We start from the raw sequence: 6,562 nt of genomic DNA, 5'->3' as shown, positions 1-6,562 counted from the left end.
GGAACCAGACTGTTTTCCAAGCCATTTTGGGCCATTTCTTTTGGTCCATTCAACATTAAATTTACACACAATATAAAGGGTAACAGACATTTTCAAATTATGTCAGAAACTGAAAAATGACAAAAATAGAGATACAAAGTTTTGTTCCGACAGCAGTGATTATATACATATATATACACTGCTCAAAAAGATAAAGGGAACACTCAAATAACACATCCTAGATCTGAATGAATGAAATATTTTCATTGAATACTTTGTTCTGTACAAAGTTGAATGTGCTGACAGCAAAATCACAAAAATCATCAATGGAAATCAAATTTATTAACCAATGGAGGCCTGGATTTGGAGTCACACACAAAATTAAAGTGGAAAAACACACTACAGGCTGATCCAACTTTGATGTAACGTCCTTAAAACAAGTCAAAATGAGGCTCAGTATTGTGTGTGGCCTCCACGTGCCTGTATGACCTCCCTACAACGCTTGGGCATGCTCCTGATGAGGTTACGGAAGGTCCCCTGAGGGATCTCCTCCCAGACCTGGACTAAAGCATCCGCCAACGCCTGGACAGTCTGTGGTGCAACATAACGTTGGTGGACGGAGCGAGACATGATGTCCCAGATGTGCTCAATCAGATTCAGTTCTGGGGAACGGGTGGGCCAGTCCATAGCTTCAATGCCTTCATCTTGCAGGAACTGCTGACACACTCCAGCCACATGAGGTCTAGCATTGTCCTGCATTAGGAGGAACCCAGGTCCAACCGCACCAGCATATGGTCTCACAAGGGGTCTGAAGATCTCATCTTGGTACCTAATGGCAGTCAGGCTACCTCTGGCAAGCACACGGATGGCTGTGCGGCCCTCCAAAGAAATGCCACCCAACACCATCTAACCGTTTGTGCAGACACATACACATTTGTGGCCTGCTGTGGGTTGTAGAGTCTGTCTCATGCTACCACGAGTGTGAAAGCACCACCATCATTCAAAAGTGACCAAAACATCAGCCAGAAAGCATAGGTACTGAGAAGTGGTCTGTGGTCCCCACCTGCAGAACCACTCCTTTATTGAGTGTGTCTTGCTAATTGCCAATAATTTCCACCTGTTGCATATTCCATTTGCACATCAGCATGTGTCATTGATTGTCAGTGTTGCTTCCTAAGTGGACAGTTTGATTTCACAGAAGTTTGATTTACTTGGAGTTATAGTGTGTTGTTTAAGTGTTCCCTTTATTTTTTTGAGCAGTGTATATTTATATATATTTCCAAAAAGGCAACTTTACAGACAAAAACATCCCTAAATTACAATAAAATTAAAGGAAAGATAATATTATTCTCTGTCATTTTGGATTTGTATTGGTATATCTTAAAATTTTGACACAATGCGGAGGGAAACTGGCATTTTCCAGTCAAGTGAAAAAAATGAAAAACTAAGATGGTTTTGTTCTGACATCGATAATAAGCAGACATGCAGACACATATGAACAATCACATCACTTTATCAAAACTTCACTATAAGCCTGAATTATTTTTCATATATATATCTGTTTCAGTGAAGGCATGTACTCATCATGTTCATCATTAAACGACAGAAATGTTTATTCAGATCTTTGTCCAGCTACGCATTCATATACTTTTTTTGGAAAGTTGAAGCTTGTGCACAGTTAAATATTCTCTTTAGTGAATGTGTAGCTGAACAAAGTCAATCTTTCTGCATTTCTGCCATATAATAATAAACAATGCAAATTCTGTCATTCAGATGACATCTAGACAATATTTAACTGATTATTTGCTCTTTTAAGACACTTCTTAATAGACTCAGGACTTTAAACGCTTATGTCACTCAATCTTAGTTCTTCCCAGTAAGATTTTTGACTATTATCACAGACAATGCATAAAGAGCAGTACTTGATAACTCCTCATCTATGCGGCTAATAAATAATTCAACATTTTCCAGTGTGTTAGGTTCATTACTGAGGGTGGCTACCAGGTTATTTACTGTCAAAGACAAGACAGAAGTTGTTTTAGTAGCAGTTGTTTTCGAAGGTATTTGCGCTTCCATTTTGCAAATAGCCCATGCAGTATAAGAGGAAAGTCTGTGGCTGGATGAGGACCGCTGCTGTTGCTGATGAAGTGTATTTGAGGTTTAAAACAAACTTCAGAGGAACTAATTTAGTAAGACACGTGTATTTGTAGAAATCACATTCCATCATGCTAGGTGGGCGTAAGATCAACAACAATTACTGTAAATCCTGCATTTCAACTTACATGTAAATACACCACAGAAGAAGTGTGAAAAAAAATCAACCAGTCAAATTATTTGTAATGCAAATGTGGATCCTGTTTATGTTGTTAGTCCAGAACTAGCAATTTAGCTGTTTGCGAGCCAGCATTTGTGTGACTGAGTGCTTGATTGCATCTCCCTCCCTTTTTGGGTAAACCAAGACGGGAAGACGAGGCTCCTATTAGAGAGCCCTAATCAAAGAGAAATCTTACTGGATGACCGGGGAGAGAGTGAGAGCTGAAAATAAACAGCCAGGGGCCTCAGATTAACACGATACTTATATACAGTATAAAGCTCTACTTATACAAATCTTCTATAGAGACAATTATAGGATGTGCACTTTCTTTAGAAGAGCACAGTAGACATTACAGCAACTAAAGTTATAAGTGACTAGTCGGCAAGCTCATGATGCAGTGCATCGGTTTGCACTACGTGCATTACGTGGATGTTAATAGGCCAGCCGCTGCTGATTCAGTGTGTGTGTGTGTATGTGTGTGTGTGTGTGTGTCTATGTGTGTAAGGGGTGGGCGGAGTAAACTGCGTTCTTAAGAGGCGCTGCTGTGGTGCACTGCTTGCCTCCACCTCTGTAATTACCCGCCGAAGCCTGGATCTGCCCTTAGCCACAATTTGCGGTGCCATGAAATAAATACACGCTCTCCAACAATAAACAACTGCCTTTTTAAAGTATAGCACCTCCTTCTGTTCACCCCCACCATCTGATCTCTCTTGTTCTCTGTGCAGAAAAGGAGAATTTTGTAATGTACTTATAAGACAGGTCTCTATGAAGGGCCATTTAAGATTGTACTACCACACAAGACAGATGGAATCATATGCACTGGCTTTAGCTGATTCAGCATTATGTCAGGAGAAATCTATTGTTCTACTGTATAGTTCAGGTGCTAATCTAATAAAGTTCGCTCTAGTATACAGACACTTAAATATCTGACTTTAATTAGCTGAATTAGGTGTGTGTGATTCAGTTTGGTCCTAAAGGCTTCAATTTGGTAGATGTTCAGGTGCAAGGATAAGCAGAAAAGCTCTATGTAAACTAAAATGAAAGAAAATAGCCCATAATGGTGTTTAGCAGATAGATAGATTCTAAACTTTTTAAGGTAGCCTGGTAACTAACTTTTTCGTGCTGAAATGTCACATTTTTTTAAAGCATTGTGTATACTGTTCCCTGCTTCTTACTATCTTAGTGGTTACTTTTAGAGTGAGGGTCATCAGTCTTATCCACATACGGTCAGCGTGGCTGCATGTTTTCATTACAACCAAACATGAGTGCCTGATATCACTAGTTCATTTAAGACTGTGGCCAAAAGTAGTGTCAGGTGTGCTTCTGCCAGATTGGAATGAAAACCTGCAGCCACACCGGACCTTTGTGGCTAAGATTGGTGACCCATGTTTCAGAGTATAATGGTGTGGATGGTACAGAGATGTAAAAGCTTCACCATCTCAGTCCTGCATGCTCATTCATGTTACATACACTAAATGTCTAAAAGTATCCAGGCACCCCTTCTTTAGTGAATTCAGCTGCTTTATGGTGTTTTAACATACACAGAAAAGCAATTGTGTAAAAAAAGCTTTTAGAATGCCTGAAAGCAGTGGATTGTGGAACTGAGTTCTTTGGAGAGACGAGGGATTTAGGATGAATTGGAGTTTGTGACCCAGGACTAATCATGCAACATCAGTATGTGAACACACTAATGCTCCTGTGGCTGAATACAATCAGATTCTCATAGCAATATCACAACAGAGGTACAAAGCCCCTTAAGCCCACTGAGCTAGAGGTAACTGAGCCTTATTTATTTATTTATTTATTTTTTAAAGTACGCCTTTTAAAGCTTCACACATACAAATTTATGAAGGGGCTTTATGGACTTTGGAAGAATCAGTGTTGGAATATTGGTAGCATAACAAAGCATAAAATCACAGTAACAAAATGTACCTTAAATGGGCACCCTTGAAGTCAGAAGTACTTTTGGACAAGGCCTATAGTGCACTTCAGCATCTGAGCACATTTCCAAGCAGACACCATAGACATGAATGAAGATTATCATTATTGTCTTGGTCTAGATAATTATCCTGTGAGAGAAACACAATCGCATCTTCATTGTATTACTGTAATTGTATCTTCAGCCATGGCTTACTGCAGACCTCACACATTTTAACTGCAGTTTAACTTCAGTGGAAATTACTCTGGTCCAGCCCTACCTTACGTCCTCCACATTATCATCAATAGAATTTTTTTTTTTTTAATTTAAACATGCCAAGGCCACAAACCACTGGCTCCAAGCCATAATGGCAGTCTCAGTGGTCATGCACATATACAACACTGTAAGTGGCTTAGCCCTTCCCTCAGTGAGAGCTCAGGCTTTCAGTCTGCAGTGAGGTCTTAGCCTTTCCCTCAGTGAGAGCTCAGGCTTTCATTTATGCAAGTTTTCCCACAGATACATCTTCCACTTGCACATTTGCTGGACATGCCCCCTTCCTCTTTTTCACATTCCAGCAGCCGCAGCACCCTTTTATGTGTTGGTGATGACAGAGAAGGATCTTCCCCATACTAGAAGGAACATCTCCAATCAGAACTCATACTGAGTAGCAGAAATTCACTCAGACCCAAATTACAGTGACTTCTGGAAGCATAATTTGTATGAACGCAACATTAATTCAAAGTGTGAATGTGATCTCATTAGAAAAAGGAGCTTGTTTCCAAATGAATCCACGTTCACCTATCAGTTTTAACCTGTGCAACAACTCCCCCTGGTGATTGGCGCAAACCACCAAGCATTTGTCCATTCATAGCAGCCATAAAGTGAAATTCTGAAGTTTATTCCCCATGTCTACTCTGAAGGGTGAATGACATACTATTTAAGCAGTTTGGCAACATCTTGTACAGATGGAGTCTGTAAGTGGTAAGAGGGAAGAGAAAGTACAACAATTCTGTGAAATATTGTGGATAAAACACAACCAATATGTAATTGTGGATTCTATGCATGAAGAAGCAAAATCTAAATGTTGCATTTTCTTCCCACAATAAGGACTTGTGGCATTTGACTAGAACAAGATAGCAGGCTAAGACCGCTACACCATCTAATCTTTTGAACACTCTATGCTAAGAGTAGCAGAATGCGTTATGTGCAGAATGACCAAATGTGAAATGTGGTGCGTTTCACCACTATCTGGTATTTTCTTTAAGGTGGATTATTAATTGTCAGGGGAGGTTAATAAAGGTAATATTACATTTTAACAAATGTATTCCAAGAAAATGTACATTATGTACAACAATGTACAACAAACGTGTGTACATACATACATACAAAATATGGAAAAAAAGTATTGGGACACCTACACATTACACCCACAGGAGCTTTTATGACATCCGTTTTAAATCTATTAGCACTAATATGTAGGTAGTCCTTCCTTTGCTTCAGCTTCCACTCTTCTGGGAAACTTTCTATAAGATTTTGAAGTTTGTCTCTGGGAATTTTTGCCCATTCATCTATAAGAGGATTTGTGAGGGCAGACTGATGAACAAACAGGAGGTGAACAGGAGGTGAACAAGAGGTCCTGGCTCGCAATCTTTGCTTTAGTTCATCCCAAAGTTGTTCACTGAGGTTGAGGTCACTGCTCTGAGCAGGCCAGTCAAGTTCTTCCAAACAAAACTCACTCAGCCATGCCTTTATGGGCCTTGCTTTGTGCACTGGCACACAGTCATGTTGGAACAGAAAAGGGCCTTCCCGAAACTGTTCGGACAAAGTCAGAAACATAATTGTGCAAAATGTCTTGATATGATGATGCATTAAGATTTCCCTTGACTGGAACTAAGGGGCCTGAGTCAACCCCTGAAAAACAACCCCATAGCACTATCCCTCCTCTACCAAACTTTACACTTGGCATAATTCAGACAGGTAGGTAATATTCTCCTGACATTTGCCAAACCAATCAGAATGCCAGAATGCGTTTCCACAGCTCCAGAGCCCAGCGGTGACTTGATCAAAAATATGCTCAGTGATTTTGACTGTGGTATGATTGTTGGTGCCAGATGGGCTTGTTTCAGTATTTCTACACCTGTTGACCTCCAATTCTCACACAAAAACAGTCTCAGGAGTTTACTCAAAATGGTGCAATAAAGAAAAAATAGAAGAAAAAAAAAACATCCAGTGAGAAGCGTTTCTGAGCAGCAACTCCAATCTCTCAACTCCAATCTCTTTTCAGAGGCAGAAAAGCCTCTAATGTAATGCAAAACACTAGTAATGTGAGCACACAGAGCATGGAATACTCA

The sequence above is a fragment of the Pygocentrus nattereri genome, chromosome 5, assembly GCF_015220715.1.
Source record: "Pygocentrus nattereri isolate fPygNat1 chromosome 5, fPygNat1.pri, whole genome shotgun sequence".
In the NCBI taxonomy this organism is placed as follows: Eukaryota; Metazoa; Chordata; class Actinopteri; order Characiformes; family Serrasalmidae; genus Pygocentrus; species Pygocentrus nattereri.
The sequence above is the reverse complement of the archived record's forward strand: the minus strand, read 5'-3'. Positions refer to the sequence as shown.